Here is a 25249-nt window from a genome sequence, read left to right on the forward strand (position 1 = left end):
TACTTTTTACTTTTATTTTTGAGGTTACAATTATTGTTTTTTGTGTGGAGCACTTTGGGTAATTGCTAATTGCAATTTTTAAAAAAAAAATCAATCAAGACTTTTTTTCTTTTCCTTTTTTATTTCTAAGTGGTTCTAGCTTTATATCTGAACTTGAGACCCCTATATCTATCTCGGAGCCATCAAGTACTTTACGAGTTTACTCTCCCTGATATCCTTTTTTTGGTACACAATGTCCAATTTTCTTTTAATTTCTTAGAAGTTCTTTAATTTTTGTATATCTCGGTATTTCTTTCAAACACCGCCTCCTTGATCACAACTTGCAAAACAAAGAGTTAAATTTGACAGATTATAAACAAACATTCACCCATTGGACAACTGTAGGAAATTGCAGGACATTAGGTCAGATGATCCACCGTAGTCGTACACTCGGATCAGGCATGATTTTTATGCAGTTTAAACTTGGCCATGTGAATATAGCACAATTTTTATACAATTCAAATTTACCCATATCAAAAATGCAACAGGACATTAAAATATAATTAACAATAAATATAAAGCAACATTAGTATTTCATATATATTTTCTGAATGAAAGTATCACGCCAATTTAGCAATTCTCAAACAAAAGCTAAACCTAATATTGATATATTATTAGATTACACCACAGACATATTTTGATATCTCTCATGGGGCAGTAACCAAACTCAGCAAATCATAAACATTGCTCGGTCTTGCTGTAATTAAGGCCGCTATCGATCACAATCTGTCATTGGATAATTATCTACGTATTAATAGATGATAATGATGTTGACAGGACAATAATCACAGTTTTGTGACAACACTTTTGGCATTTTCACTTTAACAAAAATTATCATATACCTTACTTTAACCCCTTAGTATCCAAGGCGATTTCTATGCATTTGGCAACCAGGCCTCTTTTGAACTTTGCTATGTGTTTGTTTCATTGTAATTCTCTTTACATACACAGACACCATTTTTAAAGGGCAAATATAATTGTTGTCTGATATCCTATATGCATACATAAATAGCATATTTAGCTTTTAATAATTTCCATAAAACTAGAACAACTAAAGAAAAAAGTGCTAAATAGATATTTTTCTTTATTGTTACTTTTACCATTACTTCTTGAAAGTTATATGATACATATGGCAAGGAGTGAATAATGGTTTTACAGATAAACCTTTGTATTGTTTGGTCTACTGAGACTATAACTTTAATACAAAACTGCGAAACAAAAGTACATATTTGTTGAAAGTAGACCCCCCAAGGTTCTCAACTAAGAGCGTTTTGTCACTTTTCATTTAAACATTTTGTAACCAATTGTTGTATACCTTCTGTCGAATACGTGTTTGGTATCAATAGATTTTAGGACCTTGGACAATGAGGCAGAATTGGGAATTTCCATGCTTTTAACCCCTTAAGGACACATGACGTGTGTGACATGTCATGATTCCCTTTTATTCCAGAAGTTTGGTCCTTAAGGGGTTAAAATGATATATAAGAGTAGTTTTAATAGTTTTTTCAGATATTCCAAGGGGGATGCTAAAAATAAATAAGTAAATAGTGTAAAAGGTAATGTGATACCCATCACTTTATTAACTATTTGGTGAATGACATTCCAATATGCTTGGAGTCAGGAGTCCAGAATTTTGTTTTGGAGTCTAATGGATACCATGCACCATTTATTTACTATTTATAGATACATTTCTGTGCTGTGAAATTTGTTACCCACTGAGTGGTTTCTGTTTAATTTTGCAAATCAGATTCCCAGCTACAGAACAGATACAAATGAGAGAAAGGTGTATGCACAGCTATTAACGTACAGCATATAGAGATGAGTTTGCAACCAGATTGCATTGAACAAACATGTATCAATAGGAGAATGCTGTCAGTTTGAATTGATCTCAGCCAACCCTGCCTCTTAAGGTTTGATAACAACAACTGCAGTTGTAAATAAGAAAAATAAGAGCTTTGAGGAAGGTATAGATAGTGTTGAAAAATAGTGTAACAGAGAGTGTTCTTTAAAAAAAATTAAATATAAAAGTAGCATTAAAATCATTCCATGCCTTATGGTTAAAAGTGGGTAGTCAATATGGTAGTGCTGAGATCGGCAAGGCCAGGGACACCTGATCATTGAAACTCAGAGAACAATATTTATCCCACATTTTAAGAGCTAACATAGTTAATGCTGAAGCATTGTGTAGTTGTGGGCAGTAATGGGTTGGTAAACATAAAAGGTGAGAAACCTGGTGTGGACCACCAAGATCATTCTCTATTTTCACTCAGTGGGGTGATTCTTATTTAAAGAAATGGGGTATTACTGAGGCAGTAATAGCAGCATGATAATATGCTTCTATATTAGGCAACTAAAGCACCTTAGTGATATTGGAGCATTAATAAATTCATTGCTACTCTCGGTCTACAGCCGGCCCATATAAACGTCTTTATATCAGTAGTGATGTTTTTTTTTTGTTTTTTTTTTTTTAAAGGAGCTAGGCAGATCCAAAAGAAATGTGCAGAATAGGTATTTTAGTCTGGGAAACAATAGCATTTTAAGAGCAGCAGTTCTATCTGACCACTCAGAAATAGGGGGTTCCATTGATGTAATTGTGCTCATTGTCAGCTCTAATTTTGCGTTTCTTGTAAAATGCTCTCTGAAAAAATTAATTTCTAGTCTCCAATTGATGTGCCTTTCATAAGGTTGTTTCATTGACATCGTCTTTTTCATTATTGGAAAAGTATTCCACTATAGTGATCTGAATTGATTAGGCAAATATGGAGCCCCGGAGCAGGGTGTTATTTAATCTCCAAGTGTCTAGTCCTCTCAATGTTTTTCTTGGCATGGAAAAATTAAATGTTCGCTATAACATTCCTTGGCTTGAAAGTTAAGAGATGTTTAGACATCTGCCACCAATGCACTCTATCCAGGGACTTCAGGCACCAGTTCTTGAAACATGCTTGTTAAAATGTTCCTCCATTGACACTAATTCCAGAACACCCCTAAATCAGAGGTTATTGTGTCATGACCTGTCCTCCAGCTTGACTATTGTAGGTTTGTAGGTATCTAATGTACTCTCCATTTCCTTCAGTTTATCATCCATCTTCTGCTCAATATGGCTGGTCCTAGTGCACAGATCTTGTATCTCCCTTGAAACTATGACTCTTGGTGAGTAGTAAGTGTGGATGAGATGTCTGCCAGTAATGCTCTCATCTGAGAAACCATCACTGGCCTATCCTTGTAGTAACCATGAAGTGACTCTGGTGGGGATAAGGATCTCTTGCAGTTCACCATCCAGGCACCATCTTGATCTGCTAGGCCTTGTGACTTAGTGTTGGTCAATCGAGCCAGAAAACAAGCAAGGCTCTTTCCACTTTATTAGCCTTCTTTTTGTATTTTACAGCTTGTCATAGAGATCCAATATCAGGGCAGTCTCTACAGACGATGAATAACAGTTAACCAGGATTGAGCTACTCTGTTCCAGCAGGGTAGATGTTAATTATATCTGTAATTATTTTATTTTTCATACTTTACAAACATGTTTGGTGAATTAGATTTTGTAAATGTTTCAACAGAATTCTGAGCATTTACACCATCTGTACTCACACAATGGAAACTTGTTTGTGAAAGACAACTGAAATCAGTGATCTGAATCAAAATTTTAAGAGTGACTTACGTAGCTGCCTTACAGACAGAGCTGATCCCAGATAAAGGGGTAATAACTTAGAAAAAGACCAAATTATCATGTCATGTGAACCCGAAGAGAAAACATAGCTGCTGCATGCTTCTGAGCACATAATATTCTTTTGTATTAATTATATTTTATTAAATTCAAACACATTCCATTATTGCGTCATTGACCATATATATATATATAAGAGATTAGTAAGAAGAAGAAACCAAATCGTTGCATACTGCTGTTTATAACTGAAAACTTATAAATGTAGATCTTTTATTGTATAAGGGTGTTTTCATTGGAATCCTTAAGTACTACAGACAAAGAAACACATTCAATATGTCCTTATCTCTCTGCCCATACATTTCTGCCAATATTATCTCTTAGGCAAGTCTCGTTTTGTTTGCACAGATAAAATAATCACATATTTACATCTACAAATATTGGGAGATTATGCTGGATTAAAATTGTGCAAAATTCATTTTTTATATCTGTCCTTTCCTTAGGGCATACTGTATCTTAGTTAAGACACAATGTGATCTATAAATTGAACCTTTTACTTAAGTGATTTGCGTTACATTTCGTCTGTACCAGACTAATAATTTACATTTTGAGTAGATAGCCCTCTATCGACCTCCTGCTGTATGAATATAAGGGTTGCCGGAGTACAAGAGGAAAAGAAAGAGACATAATTTACATGAAGGAATTTTCATACCTATAATGATGTTAACAATTATCTTGACATCCATCAAAATGAATTGTTCTAATCGCTTTTCATGATCTGAACATCAGTGGTTCACATATACCTGATTACTGCATTAGCTAAACCCTTGTATGCAGTATATTTTGATAGATCAAAGCAAGATATCAGAGCTTCAATGGTACAAAAAATGTTCACAAAAGCCCCCAAGTTTAGCCGCTACTATCACAAACAAATGTATTAAATATATACACACACACACAGAGCACTAAATAAATATTTAACATTGAACGCAAAAAATAAATATACTCTTTGAAACTTCCCATAGCATTGAAAGAGTTAATTTACAAGACCCATGTGGTAAGCTTAATGCATTTATTTATTTTTGTAAATTTTTATTTGTGCTGTGCATGGATATATTTTGGATATTTAACATTTACAAGATATTAAGTGATAAAGATCGTGATATAAGTTATCAATGCGAAAAACTGCACAATTTTAAAAGAAAACAAGAACAACTCAATGTATTAGGATTATAGCTGCAGGTAAAGAAAGGAGACCAGAACATTAACATTGAGAGCATTTTCAGCAAGAATTATTAATATAACAAACTATAAAAGTAGGACTGGTTATTGGTGTGTGATCCAATTTCGAGGGACTCCTGCAGCTTTGAGTCATACCCGGGCTGGGATCTTCTGCTACCCGATCCCCATCAGAAGCAGAGCATAGTCCTGCTTAATAGTATGTATCCAGAGAGGCATTGAGAGAGGCACTGGACAGCTTATAATACATTGCATTCTGTTTTTAGTGTCTTATATGACCTAAAACACAAAAGAAACCACCAATAGTGTAATCCAGTATATACAATGTTTTAGTTAAAATTAAGATAAAATACACTCACAAGGGGAGAGCTTCTAATCATCTCTTAGATAGGGCTCTGAGTGGTACAATCCCCGCTCAAGGATAAATCTGGAGCTGTCCTCTTTTGATGTTTACAATGTAAACGGCATATGATAGGAATAAAACGCGATATAGTGCTCACAGTTTCAAGCAATAGTACTTTTTAAAAAAATATATAAAATCTACCAATTTCACCCACAGGCTTTTTTTATCACTTGAGAAAGCCTATGGGTAAAACGTGTTGTGATTATATAGAAGTACTTTTTTAAATCTGTTTTCTTTTTGTGTGGTATATGTAAACATTGTTTATACCCTCAAAATGTTATGTTTATTTTTTATGTATTTTTTATCCTGCATTTTATTTTTAATCTAAAAGAACCTCCATATCTACCTACAAATATACTTGGTGGGGATCATATCACCCAAGCTGATATCATTGAGCGAAAGGTGCTCTTGAAATTGTGAGTAGATTTTATATCATTTTTAAAAAGTACTATTGTTTGAAACAGTGAGCACTATATCTCGTTTTATTCCTTTCATATCCATTTACATTGTGATCATCAAAAGAGGACAGCTCCAGATTTATCCTTGAGCGGGGATCGTACCGCTTAGTGCCCTATCTAAGAGATGAATAGAAGCTCTTCCCTTGTGAGTGTATTTTATCTTAATTTTAACTAAAACATTGTATATGCTGGATTACCTTATTGGTGGTTTGTTTTGTGTATTATGTCATATGAGACACCAACAACAGAATTCCTCATATGCACTAAAGTTTTGTCTACTTGAACACCAAGGAGGATAACAGACTTGGACTCTTTATTATTGTTATATCTCAATATTTTTATATATAATATTGTGTATATATATATATATATATATATATATATATATATATATATATATATATATATATATATATATTAAAAATGAATAGTAAAAATGAAAATCCAGCGCACTCCCTTATCTACTAAACAGCTATTTTGGTGCTGACCAATTTTGACAGTTTTATTAAAAACACCTAATCGAATTCTCCTATATGTATATATTTAGGAGTCTAGCCAGCTCCTTGGTTTTGCACCACTCCCTGTCACAGGTGCCTCATCTCAGGACCCTATTTAGCCTTGTACTGCAGAGAACTCGAGATGGAAGGATTTCACCCAGTGAGTAGCTCATTTTGCAGACAGAGTAGGACCTGCCAAAGATGGGGTACATTGACGTTGTGGCAGGCTTATGCAATCTATGATCATATAATGTAACTAAACAACCATTATCTTTTGCCTAGATTAGGTGTTTTTAATAAAACTGTCAACATTGTCAAAATCAGCACCAAAATAGCTGTTTAGTAGATAAGGGAGTGCGCTGGATTTTCATTTTTACTGTACTTATTGGCCCCCAGCAGCACCCCATTTAAGCATGTTCAGGTGAGTGCAGCCAAACCCTTGTTTTCATATATATAACACACACACACACACACACACACAATTATCTAGTACTTCTTATTCGGCGCAGTCTGTTTTTTTCTATATATTTTTCAGAGTGCAGTCAGTGCCCGCCATATTACAGGAGGCACCCAACCCATGGCTTAGCTGGTCAAACGTGCCTCTGGGCTTTACAGCACCAGTGATAATTGCTGGGATTACCCTCACTGGCGGGTCGGAGGAGGATATGTTCTATTGGACACTACAGGTATCAGGGTATCTGAGGGCAGAGGGTTAGGCCGCCTCCATCTTGCCCAAGTTTGGTAGGTCGTAATCTTACTAACATCGGGAACTGCTGGACACTAGTCGAGCTTCTTTAGATTTATAGATGCTGGAGCTCCTAGAAGTGTTATGAATGCAGCATACACCGGATTTTTTATATTAATCAATTTAGAGGATACAATTTGTTTTTTTTCCAGGAACTCATCTTAAACGTGGCCGGTGAGTTTGGCAGTTAGTCAAAATTAACAGGGGGGGGGGGGGGGGGCAGAGCCTATCTCAAATTATTGTCAACACTATACTCTTTGTATAGACATTTTTCATAATTAAATACCATATTTTGAATAGATCTGGGTGTTTGCTTTCAATTTGCATACAATACTAGCTCTGACTATTTTGGACAGATCTATAACAATACTTGCAGTGTGCCTGCAATACTTACTATGGCCATGCATAAATTACTATGCTCAGGTTTGTGATATTCTTTAGGTAATTTACCCCTGGTATTCACACTGAGTTTCATCTAGATACTCTACTGTTAACCTGAATCCCCCTCCCTGGGTTATTGTGTTTCTGACTACCGTATATACTCGAGTATAAGCCGACCCGAATTTAAGCCGAGGCCCCTAATTTTATCCCAAAAAACTGGGAAAACTTATTGACTCGAGTATAAGACTAGGGTGGGAAATGCAGCAGCTACTGGTAAATTTCTAAATAAAATTAGATCCTAAAAAAAATATATTAATTTAATATTTATTTACAGTGTGTGTATAATGAATGCAGTGTGTGCGTATGTGTGTGTGTATGAGTGCAGCGTGTGTGTATGAGTGCAGTGTGTGTGTGCATGAATGCAGTGTGTGTGTGCATGAATGCAGTGTGTGAATGCAGTGTGTGCAGGGCCGGTGCAAGGATATTTGCCGCCGCCGTAGGCAAAACATTTTTTGCCGCCCCCTCCCCCCCCCATATGTCCTGACTTCCCCTCCTCCTCCCTCAGTGGTCCTTACCTCCCCACCCCCATGTTCCTTCACTCCCCCCCCAGTGGTCCTGACTCACCCCTCCCCTAGTGGTCCTTACCCTCCCCTCCCCTAGTGGTCCTTACTTCCCCCTCCCCTCCCATAGTGGTCCTTATCCCACCCCCTCCCTCTCATAGTGGTCCTTATCCCACCCCCTCCCTCTCATAGTGGTCCTTATCCCCCCCTCCCTCCCATAGTGGTCCTTATACCCCCCCTCCCTCCCATAGTGGTCCTTATACCCCCCCTCCCTCCCATAGTGGTCCTTATACCCCCCTCCCTCCCATAGTGGTCCTTATCCCCCCCCTCCCTCCCATAGTGGTCCTTATACCCCTCCTCCCTCCCATAGTGGTCCTTATCCCACCCCCTCCCATAGTGTTCCTTATACCCCCCTCCCTCCCATAGTGGTCCTTATACCTCCCTCCCTCCAATAGTGGTCCTTATCCCCCCCTCCCTCCCTCCCATAGTGGTCCTTATCCCCCCCTCCCTCCCATAGTGGTCCTTATCCCCCCCTCCCTCCCATAGTGGTCCTTATACCCCCTCCATCCCATAGTGGTCCTTATACCCCCCCCTCCCTCCCATAGTGGTCCTTATCCCCCCCTCCCTCCCATAGTGGTCCTTAACCCCCCTCCCTCCCATAGTGGTCCTTATCCCCCCCCCCTCCCTCCCTCCCATAGTGGTCCTTATCCCCCCTCCCTCCCATAGTGGTCCTTATCCCCCCCCCTCCCTCCCATAGTGGTCCTTATACCCCCCTCCCTCCCATAGCGGTCCTTATACCCCCCTCCCTCCCATAGTGGTCCTTAACCCACCCCCTCCCTCCCATAGTGGTCCTTAACCCACCCCCTCCCTCCCATAGTGGTCCTTATACCCCCCCCCTCCCATAGTGGTCCTTATAACCCTTTTTTTGTTATTATTAATTTTTTATTATTTCTTATTTTATTTATAATTTTTTTTTTTCGTCCCCCCTCCCTGCTTGATACATGGCAGGGAGGGGGGCTCTCCTTCCCTGGTGGTCCAGTGGCAGTTCAGTGGGGGGGAGAGGGGGGCTGGCAGAGCTGTAACTTACCTGTCCTGCAGCTCCTGTCAGCTCTCTCCTCCTCTGCGTGTCCGGTCAGCACCTTGGTCAGCTCCCAGTGTAAATCTCGCGAGAGCCGCGGCTCTCGCGAGATTTACACTGGGAGCTGACAGAAGAGCAGAACGGACGGCGCAGAGGAGGAGAGAGCTGACAGGAGCTGCAGGACAGGTAAGTTACAGCTCTGCCAGCCCCCCTCTCCCCCCGGTCTGTATTATGGCAATGCAAATTGCCATAATACAGACCTTGACTCGAGTATAAGCCGAGTTGGGGTTTTTCAGCCCAAAAAATGGGCTGAAAAACTCGGCTTATACTCGAGTATATACGGTAATTTCCTAGTTCCTGACTTGGTCTTGCTATGCAAATTGTGCATACTATGATGCAGCACTGTTAAATTTGTTGGCGCTTTATAAATAATAATAATAATAATAATAATAATAATAATAATAATAATAATAACCCCTTCTGGACTGGACTGTTTTGGCTACGTTGTACATTAAGGACCCGTGCCGTTTTAACACTTTTGTGGTGTTTCTGTTTAGCTGTCATTTTCCTTGCTCTCATTTACTGTTCCCATAATATATATATATATATATATATATATATATATATATATATATATATATATATATATATATATATATATATATATATATATATATTTTTTTTTTTTTTTTTTCTCCAGGAAAAGAAGGGCTTTTACATACCGTTATTTCTATTGTGTCATAATTTAATTTAATAATAATAATAAAATATGGTGAAATATTGAAAATAAAATCATGTTTTTTGACTTTTACTTGAAAAATCTTTTACTCATCTACAAAATATAATGAAAAAATTGCTAAATAGATTAAAAAATGTGTCCTGAGTTTAAAAACACCAGTGTTTATGTGCTTTTTTTTTTTTTTTTGCAAGTTAGAGGGCTAAAAGTACAAGTAGAATATTGCGGTTTCAAAATATAATTTTTTTTTTAAATTTATCAATAGTGACATTGTAACACTGTTATCTATCATAAATCTCTGAAAAACACCACACATGTACACATTTTTTTTAAAGTAGACAACCCAGGGTATTCATCTAAGGATATTTTGACACTTTCTATGCAGCCATTTTACCACCAATCTTTTTCAAACTTTGCATAGGTAATTTCTTTTTTACATACGTTGCAATTCAGGTAAAAATTCACAGATCCTGCCACAAAACACAATAATATGTGTTCAGCAACATCTCCTGAGTACAGAGATACCACCCATGCGTAGGCTTGTCGGATAAAAGCATCAGTTGATCAGGCAAATCAACACCCCCCCATGTGCCTGTTATAAGTCCTGATGCGAACAGGTTTGGTCTGTACTCTGCCTCGAACAGTGACGTCTGACATGCTTTCGTCATGGATGATGCTTAGCATGTTAACATCCTTCCTGTCCTTAAATTTTATTGCTAGCACTTCAACTTTGCGCAGAGCTTTACATTCACCTTTTTATTTTGGCATTTTTTCTCACAGTGCTGCAGGCCAGTATCTGCAAACCATAAAGAGTTTGAAACAAACTGCTATAAACATTGTCCACATAAAGGTGGTAACCTTAATTGAACAAGGGGATCAGTAGGTCCCAAACAATTTTCCCACTTGTCCCCAGAGAGTCAAGACAGCCAAGAGGGTCCAGTTGACAATCTTTTCCCTCATATACACGAAAGAAAAATGTATAGCCACTTTCGCTCTCGCACAGTTTGTAGAATTTTACGCCATACCTAGAGCGCTTTGAGGGGATGTGTTGTTTGAATTCTTATCTCCCTTTATATTTAATTAAGGATTCATCAATGGATATATTTTGTTGGGGAGTATAAGCTTCAGAAAATTTGTGCTGAAGATGGTCTACTAGTGGGCATATTTTATGAAGCCTATCATATTGGGGGTGATCTCTGGGGTGACAGAGGGTACTGTCATTAAAATGTAAATATCTCAGCAGCAACTCATATCTTGCTCTAGACATGGTTTGGGAGTACACTGGACGAGAACAGATAGGCTGGTGCTCCAATTGATGGCTTCTTTATAATCCCCATGAGCATTGTAAGAGCCCAGAATTTATTAAGTTTAGTGACGTCTGTGGGCTGCCAAGCATGCTCCCTGACTGCATAGCTACCTGGATTGGTATCAATAAATTGGGTAGCATATAAATTAGTCTGGGAAGCAATCTCCTCCCAGACGGTATCCCCTAAAAATATCTCAATATATTGTATAGGGGAGAAGTCATCCACATTCACATACATTCCTGTGTTGGCACTCAAAGGGGGGATGTTGGGCTCATCTTACTGTGGAGGTACCCTCCTTCACATTCAGGATAGCAAGGAAAGCACAGCTTATTTTTGCAGCCGGATCATACACAGATGACATGTCACTAGACGTGTCGGAAAACTGACCTGGGGCAAAATCCGACGCAGTGTCAGTGGCGTCGGAGTCTGACACCAAGAAGGCTGATGCCTCCTTCAAACTGTACATGCCCTGCATATTTCACCAACACTCTGACTAAACGAACAAATTACTAACACACAATTTTTTTTTTTTTTTTTTTACTAAAACTGATAAAAACAGATTAACAGACTAAATCAGCAATCCCTAAACAAACTCCTGTAAAAAGAATCTAATGGAGATTTAGGGGAAGGAAACTGACAGACTAAGACACAGCTGTTTAACACAAATTTAACCCATAAGGGCAAAAAATAAAAAAAATACAGACAGTACATTCACTGCTTTAACAGATTTGGCAGGGAAGAGGATACAAAGGAAATTTTATTAAGTTTTGATACTTTTTAAAGTTTATGGAACACTTCTGGCAACAAACAATCACAATCTCTGTCTCTCTCCCTCACAAAACACTACAGAGGAGAGAGGGGCAGAGATCACTGTCAAAGTGAGTGTTTGTAACACCCACTTTGACAGAAGCCAATTGTGAGTGATCGCATGTTGCTCACACGGCGTAATTGGCTGTTACTATCTCCCTTGCATGCCTGGCAAATAGTAATTGCAGGATTTTGCTTGTTTTCCATTATGACGGTATATTTCCGATGTCGGTCCTAAACCGTCAGCGCTCCTAAAGGGGTTAATAATAATGTAGTATTATATGGTGTTGTATGCACATTAACATCACAAAATTATAGTTTAATGCATAGTGTCAATGAAATAAATTAACATCGTAAATATTTACCTTAGTAAAGTAAGACAAATGTGAAATATGATTTTTCACAGGGCATACAAGGTGTGATTTACTTTCCAGACACACCAAACATGCCCCAAACATCGCATGCTTCCCTACACTATTTTTCTCACTGCCATTTCCTCTCCTCTTTTGAAGCTATTTCTATCCATATTTTAAATCCCATCACTGCTCAAACTGCTAACATCTGCCTCAAGGGATTCTGTTGTAAATCATGTCTCTTCTTTGCTTCCTCACACTTTCTCTTCTAGTAAGCCCTTCTATCTTCAACATCCAGATTTAACCAACAATTAGCTCAGTAGCCTCAATATTTCTTTCAATAACTTCCTTCTGTATCCTCACATTGTTGACTAACGCCTCTACAGATATGGCCAGTAATAATATCAACCTCATATTCTCCAACCTCTGTTATTTGTCCTACTTATCTAACACATTTATTTAGAAAATATTTTACCAGGAAGGATAACACTCTCTTGTTTTCAAGTATGTTCTGGGTCCACAAAACATTGCATTGATACAATAAAATACAAAAACAATATATACAAAATTTAACATAGAACAGGTAAGAAATATATAATCAGCCATTACAGGCGCATTCTGTTTTGAGATATGTAGAGAGGGATCTCTTAAAGGATTTTAGGCTTAGGGAAGATTTGATGATGCACATAAAGAGTTAAAGCACATAGCAGTTACACATAGTGTAATGCCATCTCTAGTATCATTAGCAAGCCAAGAATGAATGTTTTGGGCTGGCACAGCACGTGCTGGCACGCTGGAGACAGACGCGTATTGGTGGCATGGCTCCCCCTCCTTGCTACCCAAGTCCAACCCTTAGCCTCTCCTTAGTGTCGTTACTGAAGAAGGATTGGGCTGATGGAGAACTTGGCTTCAGCATGTAACGGCTTACCTTGGTTGGGAGTCTGTAGCGCAGATATATGCTCACCCTTGCAATTAAACACAGGCCAAGGTGGTCAGGTAAGAACTCACCTGGCCTGTGAGTCTGTGCAGGTTAATACTCCAAAGTCGCAGTACAGAAACGGATAAACCAGGAGAATAATCGTTGGTAAGCCAGAGGTCAGTGGGTGCCAGAAATCAGGATAAGCGAGTAGAGAGCCGAGGTCAGAGGATGCCAGAAGTCAGGGTACAACGAAATAACAATCCAAGGTCAGGAGAACACTGGAACACGAAACAGCAATACTCGAACCAGAGTCAATGAACTGACACTGCCCTCAGGGAGAGGCAGCGTCTTATACCTGGCTGATTGGTGATTAGCCACAGGTGTGCTGAGAATGTTGGAGCAGCCACAGAATAACGTCCAGCCCCCAGTGCTGGATACAAGGCAAGATTATACTTCAGGCAATTTCTAGAGCTGTATAGTGGCTCAGAGGCAAGAGAGCAGGTCCACGATTGCAGAGTACCCAGGTTCAAGTCCCTCATCGGGCACTTCTGGGGCGACCTCGTCTGGATGTCGCGGTGAGAATCATGACACAGCATGAGATAGAAAAGTGAGTTTAGCCTTATTTTTTAAGGGTATAATGGGAGTATGTCTACAAGGGTAACCTCAACACAAAGTAGTGTTTTTTTAGACCACTGTTTCTTTTTTTTAATTAACCCTTTAAATACTGTAAGTCACTAATTATTGCCTCCACCTTTAGGATTATATTTTAAATACTAAAACTAGCCTATACATCTCTCAATTACTTCAGCCCTATAAATATATACCTTCTCTAATTCAGAAATACACCCCTACTCAAACACTCCTTTACTGGACCTCTGTTTACACCCACAATGCTAAGGATTTTTCAAGCACAATCCTTGGGAGACAGCCGACTTAATCTCTAACCTGCAGTCTTTTAAGACATCTCGTAAAATACATCTCTGCAGGAAAACGTATCATCATCCTGGGTAATATCTCTCTACAGTAGTCTGCATGATCTCTTTCCATAACCCACAGTTCCACAGGCCATTTCCCTCTCTCACAATTCTACTCTACTGGTTCACAGATTTATTTTGTCCTTTCTTTCTTATATCTGATTTTATTTAGGTATCACATCTGGTGATCTCTCCTCTAACATGCTGCTCTTTATCTGTTTATATTTATTGGAGATAGCAAGCTCATTTTGTTTCTATTCATCTTTGTTTTTCACTTGTCCATCACATAACACAACAAAAACATTAATCGCTGAGCCCTCCCTGTCTGTGTTTCTGATTATTAATAATGAATAGGGATAACATCCGTTTTAAAATAATACTGTATTAAAGAATATTCTTAGAGTTGTTTTGAGTATAAAAAATTGACAATGTAAGTATGATGATGGTAATAGAGATGTTTCAGTAGAATGAATTCCATGTGTAAAATAACTTCTGGTTAAACTTTTATTATTAATATATGAATCATTCCTTACCAAATAAATACAACAGAGCTGCTTTTAAAATAGAAAAGGTCTGGGGCGTGTCCTAGCGGCAGACAAGGACGGATGCGTGAGTGCCGAGCTCTTCCGCTATACGGTGTTCACAGCACAGCCACGGCATACACCCGATCGCACTTGGAATAATAACCGCAAGTATACACTTGCCTTACATCATAGGCGTAAATGGCAGCGAAAACCTGCAAAAAACTGAAGCAGAAAACGCTTCAAATGCATCTTACCTCTGCCACCATGCAGGAGATGGCGGGACAAGATGGCGCCGGCGGCCCGAACTCACCAGCCTCCATTTTGGAAGTGAGTGACACTGCTCACAGCATGGCTGACTCCACTGCCCCAGTCACAACAGCCACTTTAAAATCTTCACTTGCAGACCTTAAATCCACCTTCCACACAGACCTACTGCAAATAGCTTCAGACATAAGGTCAGATATCCAACAGATGGGTGACAGAACAGCAAAATTAGAAGAGAGGGCTGATTAAATAGCAGATGCCCATAATACTCTGGCAGACGCCTATACAGAGCTACAAGACAAGCTTAAAAGACTAGAAGACAAAATGGCCGACCATGAAGACAGAGATCGGCGTGATAATATCAGACTGAGAGGGAGACCAGAATCTGTAACATCTCAAGAGCTGAAATTCTATGTACAGGAAATATTTAAAGCATATGTGCACGAATCTCCATGAACTCAGCAGAGGGGTGATAAGTATACAAATTTGAAGTGCCTAATCTGTGTTTTACAAACTACATTGCTATTTGATAAAAAAAAAAGTAAAAAAAAAAATTCTAATCTTGTATGCCTTGCTTAGATAATAGCAGATGTAACACCGTATGGAGCATCTAATCCAATACGGATCTATTACTGTGCGTAGACCTAGTTAATCTGTCACTGGTCACCTACCCCCTAAGGTGGCTTAATTATGAGCCGCATCTTTAACCGTTTTCTAACTCTCGGTCGACTTCGCTCGACCAACGGTTTTATGTACATAGTTTGCATGTTTTTTCTTATGTTTATCTTCTCTCCTTTATTTTCATTTTTTGATAGCTACAACTATGGTATACCATTATGGCTTACACTAACGATTCCAGGGACGCATATGTCACCTCTCCATCCTGTTCATCCATGTGAACTGAGTATCAGGCCCAGACAAAAATCCCATGTACTAGGTATAAGCCGGATTGGCCAACATAGCTGCTGGCCCTTTGGCCCCCTTAAAATACCCACAGACTTTGAGGTGACCCATGGACTCAAAGATGGGTGGCTTAACGACCCCATTCCTCCCTCCTACGACATGAGACCACCAACCATACACCATGGTGCTTAATATCTGTTCCTTAAATACCAAGGGGCTCAATTCTCCACATAAGAGGCGCCTGGCGTTAAAGGAGGCCAAGTCCCTAGATGCCCATGTGGCACTTTTTCAAGAAACGCATTTCAAATGGGGCCATCGTCCAAAATTTAATTCCACAGCGTACCCCATAGATTTTCATGCTTGCTACGCAAAAAAAAAGAGAGGAGTGTCCATCTTAATAAGCGAGGCTTTCTCATTAGTCCGCAAAATTGGAGACATGAAAGGTAGATATATAGTACTACAATGCTATGTCAATAATCACCCATATACGTTTATTAATGTGTATAGTCCCAACGATAGACAAATTTAGTTCTTGGAATTGGTTTTGATGTTGTGTACGAAACATGCCTTTGGAGAGGTAATAGTGGGCGGGGATACCAACTATCTAGATTCCTCACACCAGAAATCCTTACAGAACCAGACCATCAAAACCAGACAGAAGTTAATCACTCATATTCGACACATTCTCACGGTACATAACTATGTAGATCCATGGCGAATACAACACCCTAGCGAAAGAGACTTTACGTGCCACTCTGCAGCGCACAATTGCTATTCCAGAATAGATCGTTTTTTGGTTCCCTCAGCGATGCTCCCCAAAATAGAGAAAACCCACATCAGGCTAATCAGTTGGTCTGACCATGCCCCCGTTACTATGTCCCTGATAGAGCAATTCCCGACTAAAGGCCGAGGCAGCTGGCGTTTAAATGACTGGCTATTAAATGACCCAAGTGTGATGGAACAGGTTAAACAAGACCTACAGCATTACTTCCAAGACAATACGGAACAAAGTTCCACCCCTGACCAAATCTGGTTAGCACACAAAGCAGTAATTAGGGGCTGCTTCATTAAACACGCTAGTTATGCCAAAAAGAAACGCCTCGAGAATTACACTAACATCCTGAAGGAACTCACTGAGGCCACACACTCAAACAAACTAACCCCAACCCCCTCCCACCATGCCACTATCCTACGACTGCAAGGCCAACTTCTTGACCTGGAATTAACCAAGTTGACGCTAATGCTACGACGTATGAAACATGGCTTCTTTGCTTCGGGCAATAGAGCAGGATCCAAATTGGCTTCCCAGCTCAGAACACGTTCCAAAGCCGCTAAAATATCACACCTCCTGGATGCCAAAGGAGGGAAAATACTAGACCCACAACACATAGCAAACACATTTGCCACTTACTACAGTAAACTGTACAACCTCAATACAGACCCACAAGTACCCACTCCTTCCATCACGGAAATAAATAGGTTCCTATCTAACCTCACACTCCCCTCTCTGAGCGAAGACGACGCAAAATCTCTCCTCACCCCTTTTAGCCTTGAGGAAATTTCTTCCATAATTGACTCCCTCCTGGCGCTTAAAGCGCCTGGGCCGGATGGACTACCTAATTCCTATTACCGCACATACCAGGCAACTTTAGCCCCCCATTTACTAAACCTTTTCAACCACAGCACACAAAAAGGATGAATTGCTGTTAGCCCACATCTCGACGTTGCCTAAACCAGGGAAGCCACCAACAGAGTGTAAAAACTTTAGGCCCATCTCCCTACTCAATTGCGACGCAAAAATATACGCTAAACTTCTCAGTAACAGACTGGCCCAATTTCTGCTCAAACTCATACACAATAACCAAACTCAGACAACCAAATCAGACAATTCCAGGAAGGTGTTGAATCTCTTAGCTGAGCTGGAGAGAACCAATGGTCAGGGCCTTTTCTTAGCACTCGACGCAGAGAAGGCCTTTGACAGGCTCAACTGGGTTTATATGCAAAAAGTTCTACACAAATTTGGCTTTCCACAACCCATCATAACCCAGATTATGGCACTGTACACTACCCCAGCTGCCAAAGTATCATGCGGCGGCTTCCTATCCTCGAAGTTTCACATCACTAACGGGACTAGGCAGGGCTGCCCACTCTCCCCCCTGCTGTATATCTTCTCCCTGGAACCATTGGCCCAAACAATTAGGGATCACTAACGTATACGAGGTGTAACCATCAAGGGAAAAGAATACCGACTTGCCCTTTTTGCAGATGATATCATAATATCCCTTTCAGACCCAAGACAAGCATTACCCCATATTCTCGATCTGCTGACACAACTTGGGGACGTCTCTCATTACAAATTAAACCGTGACAAAACACAGGTGCTACCTATTGGAATACCTAAGGACATCTTAGATGGCATAAAAGCCTCTCACCAATTCGATTGGAGAAATAGCACTTTAACATATCTACGGGTTAAAATATCACCTACAATGGCAGGCATCATAAAACATAACTACATACCCCTATTACAGATGTGCACGGAAAACAACCCAACGATAGTGGCTAGGTAAGATTAACATGTCCAAAACTCCTCTATGTGTTTCGCATGCTCCCTCTCCCGATAACCCTCCGCACTTTTTAAGGCACTACAATCCTCCTGTAACTCATTCGTTTGGGGGGAGGCAAAAAAAGCGAGACCTCCACTTAAACTACTAAAAAACACACCTGATAGGGGAGGGGTGGGCCTTCCCAACATTCACCTCTACTTCAAAGCTGCCACCCTGGCAACAAGTATAGCGGCACACTCACCCCGAGGCCACACACAATGGGTGGATATGGAAAGAGACCAATTTCAAGACAATTCCATAACACACTATCTATGGACTCCAAAACACCTCCGATACACGCACAAACCACTTCTTCCAACCACTAGGCTGACTATAAAGATGTGGGATACCTTTATGGCCCAAATAGGCTACAAGCACAAACTATATCCCAAGGCCCCCCTGACGGTACTAAAGACCATAACCCAATCACTGTCTCTTTTAAACTGGACACAAGTGGGCATAAACAGACTTGAACACCTACTGGAGGACCGTCACAAAGTAACGACATTTACAGAATTACGACAAAAATGGAACTTACCGGTTCAGGACACTTTCAAATACTTACAAGTCAGAAGTCCTCCCACGCTCTACCCCCGCCAACTCCTGTCAGCACGAATAACCCGCTAATGCCCTCTTTGATCATGCTTAGATGTAGGGACACATCGAACAAACCTAAGGCCCTCTCCATTTGCTATAGAACATAGCTAGCGGTGCAGCCAGATGTACCGCCGCTGTGCAAAAGACAATGCGAAAGGGACTTGGGCACGGACCTCTTGGGTGAGGTCTGGTTGGGTGCCTTGAACGGCCTGTCTAAATGGACAAAATGCTATTCCCACATAGAAGCCCACAAAAAACTACTTTACCATTGGTACCTTACCCCAACTAAGCTACATAAGGTATATCCGACAGTATCTCCTTTGTGCTGAAGATGCGGGGTGGAGGAGGGCACGATGATGCACATTTGGTGGTCCTGCACCGGCATCACACCTCTGTGGGAGGACGTACGAACACTTCTGATGCAATTGGGGCTCTCAGCTTTCTCCCCATCCATTTCCAACTGCATATTACTGCTACCCAAAACCAAGGTTAAATCAACTCATCAACAAATTATAGCATTAACCTCCCTAGCAGCCAGAAATCTTATAGCAACAAACTGGAAAAGTACAATATTGTCACGGTAATATACCCCAACACGCAGGAATAGTACAGATAGTCAGGAGACAAGAAACCAGGGTTCGTCTTACCGGACCTTAGAATGGCCGGACTTGACGAGAAAAAGCAAGACAGAGTCTAGAACAAGCCGAGGTCAAGGGAACAGAGAGACAGCGTAACGTAGAACAAGCCGAGGACTGGTACACAGAGGACAAAATAGCGGATAAGCAAGCAAGGATAAAGAGAGAGCGGAGTCAGGAACAAAGCCAAGGTCAAGCACCAAAAAACCAACTGAACGATACAAGCACTAAAGGGAAACTGGACAGAAACCACGATAGGGCAAGGAGCAAGGGAAACAGGTGAGTATAAATACCCTAAGGTTCACTTTGATTGGTCCCTGTCATATCCACGCCCCCAAAATGTGAGTGTATGGGGAATGTGGCCTGACAGGGGCCAATGGGAGACTGATTCTAATTTAGTCTCCCACTGTCCCTTTAAGAGTGCGCCCGAGATGCGCGGCGCGCTCTTAGTGTCGGGCGGGACACGTGACCGCTTCTCGCGGTCACTGCCCGCCTGACTGATCATCTTGTTGGCTGAGCCGCGCGCGGCTCGTGCAGGAGCAGGACCGCGCGCGGCGAGAAGAGAGGACCCCGGCCGGCCCCTGGAGAGGGTAAGTACCGCTACAGTACCCCCCCCTGAAGACACGCCCACCGGGCGGGGAGGAGCAGGCCTGGCAGGAAAACAAGCGTGGAAAGAACGCACAAGGCGAGGAGCGTGAACAGCGTCAGCGGAAATCCAACTGCGTTCCTCAGGCCCATAGCCCTTCCAATGTACCAGATATTGGAGGCGACCCCGAAGCAAACGAGAGTCAATTACAGCCGCCACTTCAAACTCCTCATGGCCCTCCACAGAAACCGGAGGAGGAGGAGGGACATGCCGAGTATAACGGTTGCACAGGAGGGGTTTTAACAAGGAGGTATGAAACACGTTAGGAATGCGTAAATTTTTTGGAAGATCCAATGCATACGAGACAGGATTAACCACATGCAAGATACGAAAAGGACCAATAAAACGAGGGGCCAACTTCATAGAAGGCACACGAAGACGAATATTGCGAGTAGAAAGCCAAACCCGGTCTCCCACAGCATAGGATGGAGCCGCCCTGCGATGCTTGTCTGCCTGAACCTTCTGACGAGCAGCTGAGGCCACCAAAGAACACTGAACCTGCTCCCAAGTATTACGTAGACTAGCCAAATGTTCGTCCAGAGCTGGCATGCCCTGTAAGGAGAATGCAGCTGGAAGAACCACGGGATGCCGGCCATAAACAACGTAAAAAGGGCTGTTAGCGGAGGATTCATGAGCAGCATTATTACGAGCAAACTCAGCCCAAGGAAGAAGGTCAGCCCAATTGTTCTGATGGTGGGACACGAAACAACGAAGATACTGCTCTAGAGATTGGTTGGCACGTTCAGCAGCTCCATTAGACTGGGGGTGGTAGGCTGAGGAAAACGAGAGGGAGATACCCATCTCTGTACAAAACGATCTCCAGAATCTGGAGATAAACTGGCTACCCCTATCGGACACGATCGAAGTGGGAATACCATGCAACCGAAACACCTCCCTGGCAAAGATAGAGGCAAGTTCCCTGGATGATGGTAATTTGACAAGAGACACAAAATGAGCCATCTTAGAAAAACGATCCACAATCATTAGGATGACAGTTTTACCATTAGAGGGAGGCAATTCAACAATGAAATCCATGGATATATTGGACCACGGTCTCTCGGGTATGGGCAACGGATGTAACAACCCACAAGGAACTCTGTGGGAGGACTTCATACTGGCACAAGTGCTACAGGCATTAACGTAATCGGTGACGTCCTTGCGCAAGGAAGCCCACCAGAAATATCTAGAAACTGCTGAGAATGTCTTAGAAATACCAGGGTGTCCAGCAGTTCTAGTGTCATGATATAATGACAAGATGTCTCGTCTCTCCGGTATATCAACGAATAGCTTATCAGCAGGCCTCTCCCCAGGAGCCAAGTGTTGTTTAGCCTGAATAGCTTGTAAGAGAGAAGACGAAATGGAAAGAACAGTAGTCGCTATTATTCTGTCAGGCGGAATGACAGGGGTAACATCGACCTCGAGTTTGTCAGTAGTCTCGAATTGTCTGGACAGAGCGTCAGCTTTAGTATTACGGTCACCCGGTCTGTAAGTGATTATGTAATTAAAACGAGACAAAAACAGAGACCACCTGGCCTGCCTGGAAGACAATCTTTTTGCTTCACTAAGGTAAGAGAGGTTTTTGTGATCCGTTAAAATGAGGATGGGATCCCTAGTACCCTCTAGCAGATGTCTCCATTCCTTGAGCGCCAAAATGATAGCAAGGAGTTCACGATTGCCTACATCATAATTCCTCTCTGCTTTGGACATCTGTCTGGAAAAGAAGCCACAAGGGTGTAACGGCTTTTCAGGTGAATCTCTTTGAGACAAGATAGCACCTACCCCTATCTCAGAAGCATCAACTTCAAGAATAAAGGGCAGTGAAGGGACAGGATGCTGTAAAACAGGAGCAGAGGCAAATGTAGCCTTCAAGAATTCAAAGGCCTCGAGTGCTTCTGGTTTCCAGACATGAGTATTACCATCCTTCTTGGTCATTCTGGTTATAGGCGCAACAATGGCAGAAAACCCTTTAATAAAACGCCTATAATAATTAGAGAACCCCAGAAAACGCTGAATGGCTTTCAACCCCTGGGGTAGAGGCCATTCCATAATGGCAGACAGTTTCTTGGGATCCATACGAAAACCCTTGGCCGAGATTATATAACCCAAGAATTGGACTTCAGATTGATCAAATGAACATTTTTCGAGTTTGCAATAGAGACCGTTAACCAGAAGAGTTCTCAACACTAATTTAACATGCATGTGATGAGTCTGTAAATCAGTAGAATAAATCAATATGTCGTCCAAGTATACTATAACGAATGTATGTATAAATTGACGTAGGACATCATTAATAAATTCCTGAAAAACTGCTGGGGCGTTACAAAGACCAAAGGGCATCACAGTGTACTCGTAGTGGCCACTCCTGGTATTGAAAGCGGTCTTCCACTCGTGATCCTTTTTGATACGTATGAGATTGTAAGCACCCCTAAGGTCCAATTTAGTAAAAACTGTGGCCTGTTTAAGCCTATCAAATAGTTCTGTGATCAAAGGTATGGGGTACGCATTTTTGACGGTGATTTTATTTAGGCCCCTATAGTCAATACAAGGCCTTAATTCGCCATCTTTCTTAGATACAAAGAAGAAACCCGCCCCTGCCGGGGAAGAGGATCTTCTTATAAATCCCTTCTCTAGAGATTCCTTAATATATTCCTCCATAACCAGATTCTCCTGAGGAGATAAAGGATATATTCTCCCTTTGGGAGGCATAGCACCAGGTAACAAATTAATTGCACAATCGTAAGGCCTGTGAGGTGGCAATCTTTCAGCCTCCCTTTTATCAAAAACAGATTTAAGAGACAGGTACTGAGAGGGTATGACCGTAGGCACGGGAGGAATATTAGTAGAATTCAAAGGGGTGACTTTAACAATACAAGACTCTTGGCAAGAATCACTCCAAGAAACTATTTGTCCTGACTCCCAATCAATGGTGGGATTATGAGTACGTAACCAAGGATACCCTAACACGAGGTGAGAGGAAGGAGAAGTAATGATCTGAAACCGAATGGTCTCAGAGTGTAACACCCCTGTAGACATATGTAGTGGAACAGTTTCATGTGTGATAACTGGAGAGCATAATGGTCTACCATCTATGGCCTCAACGGCCAAGGGTGTCTCCTTCTCTCTGGTGGGTATGTTATTCTCCTTGACAAAACTGGAATCAATAAAGTTTTCGGCCGCTCCGGAATCAACCAGGGCTAGTATATTCCCTGCTATGCAGTTACTATCAAGGTGCAGGGAAACAGGAAGAAGTAATTTATTAAGAGGCAAATGTGAGGACTGTGATGTCACACCCAAGGCCAGTCCTCTATACGGTCTTAGGTGCGATAGTTTCCCGGACGCACGGGACAGTCTTGTCTCATATGACCCCTCCTACCACAATAAAGACAAAGTCCCTCCTTTCTCCTATAAAGCTTTTCAGCGTCAGTAAGTTTAGCAACCCCTAACTGCATAGGTTCCTCCTCAGAACCTTTAGATCCCTCGGGAGTCTCAGCTCTAGGGGAGTTAAAGGGAACAAAATGTCTATTTCTGGACCTGGTATATAACCTGTCACGGATCCTGTTATCTATATCGATAAGATAGTCAATCAGGTCCTCCAGGGGTACAGGGAGGTCCTTAGCTGCTACCTCATCCAACATAGTATCAGACAGACCTTCCATAAACGCGGTAGTAAGCCCATTATTAGTCCAATCTACCTGTGAGGCAAGGGTCCGGAACTGAATAGCATAATCGGCTACAGATTTAGATCCTTGCTTTATTCTCATTAATGCCCTGGCGGCATTTTTTGACCTTTTAGTCATGTCAAATGTTCTACGGAACGCTGTGAGGAAGCTATTGAAGTCGTGTACCATAGGCCCATTAGCCTCCCAAATAGGATTTGCCCATTCTAGTGCCTTATCCGTAAGCTGGTGCATAAGAAAACCCACCTTAGATCTATCAGTGGGAAATGAACGTGGGTACATTTCAAAGTGGAATTCCACTTGATTAAGGAATCCCCTACATGTCTTAGCGTCCCCTCCATACCTAGGTGGCGGGGTTAGATGTGCAGAAGCATTAGGCATATTAGCTGTGTCCGGTATAGGGTTTACAGGAGGCGTAGGTACAGGTACCGGAGCTGATCTGGATAACAGTGTCTGGATGGCTTGAGCCATTTGATCCATACGGTGATCCTGTTCTGCGAATCTAGCCTCATGAGTGGCCATCTGTTGACCTAAACCTGCGGGGTCCATGGCCCTATCGTAATGTCACGGTAATATACCCCAACACGCAGGAATAGTACAGATAGTCAGGAGACAAGAAACCAGGGTTCGTCTTACCGGACCTTAGAATGGCCGGACTTGACGAGAAAAAGCAAGACAGAGTCTAGAACAAGCCGAGGTCAAGGGAACAGAGAGACAGCGTAACGTAGAACAAGCCGAGGACTGGTACACAGAGGACAAAATAGCGGATAAGCAAGCAAGGATAAAGAGAGAGCGGAGTCAGGAACAAAGCCAAGGTCAAGCACCAAAAAACCAACTGAACGATACAAGCACTAAAGGGAAACTGGACAGAAACCACGATAGGGCAAGGAGCAAGGGAAACAGGTGAGTATAAATACCCTAAGGTTCACTTTGATTGGCCCCTGTCATATCCACGCCCCCAAAATGTGAGTGTATGGGGAATGTGGCCTGACAGGGGCCAATGGGAGACTGATTCTAATTTAGTCTCCCACTGTCCCTTTAAGAGCGCGCCCGAGACGCGCGGCGCGCTCTTAGTGTCGGGCGGGACACGTGAACGCTTCTCGCGGTCACTGCCCGCCTGACTGATCATCTTGTTGGCTGAGCCGCGCGCGGCTCGTGCAGGAGCAGGACCGCGCGCGGCGAGAAGAGAGGACCCCGGCCGGCCCCCGGAGAGGGTAAGTACCGCTACAAATATGTCCAT

This window comes from Pelobates fuscus, chromosome 2 (assembly GCF_036172605.1).
Source record: "Pelobates fuscus isolate aPelFus1 chromosome 2, aPelFus1.pri, whole genome shotgun sequence".
NCBI lineage: Eukaryota > Metazoa > Chordata > Amphibia > Anura > Pelobatidae > Pelobates > Pelobates fuscus.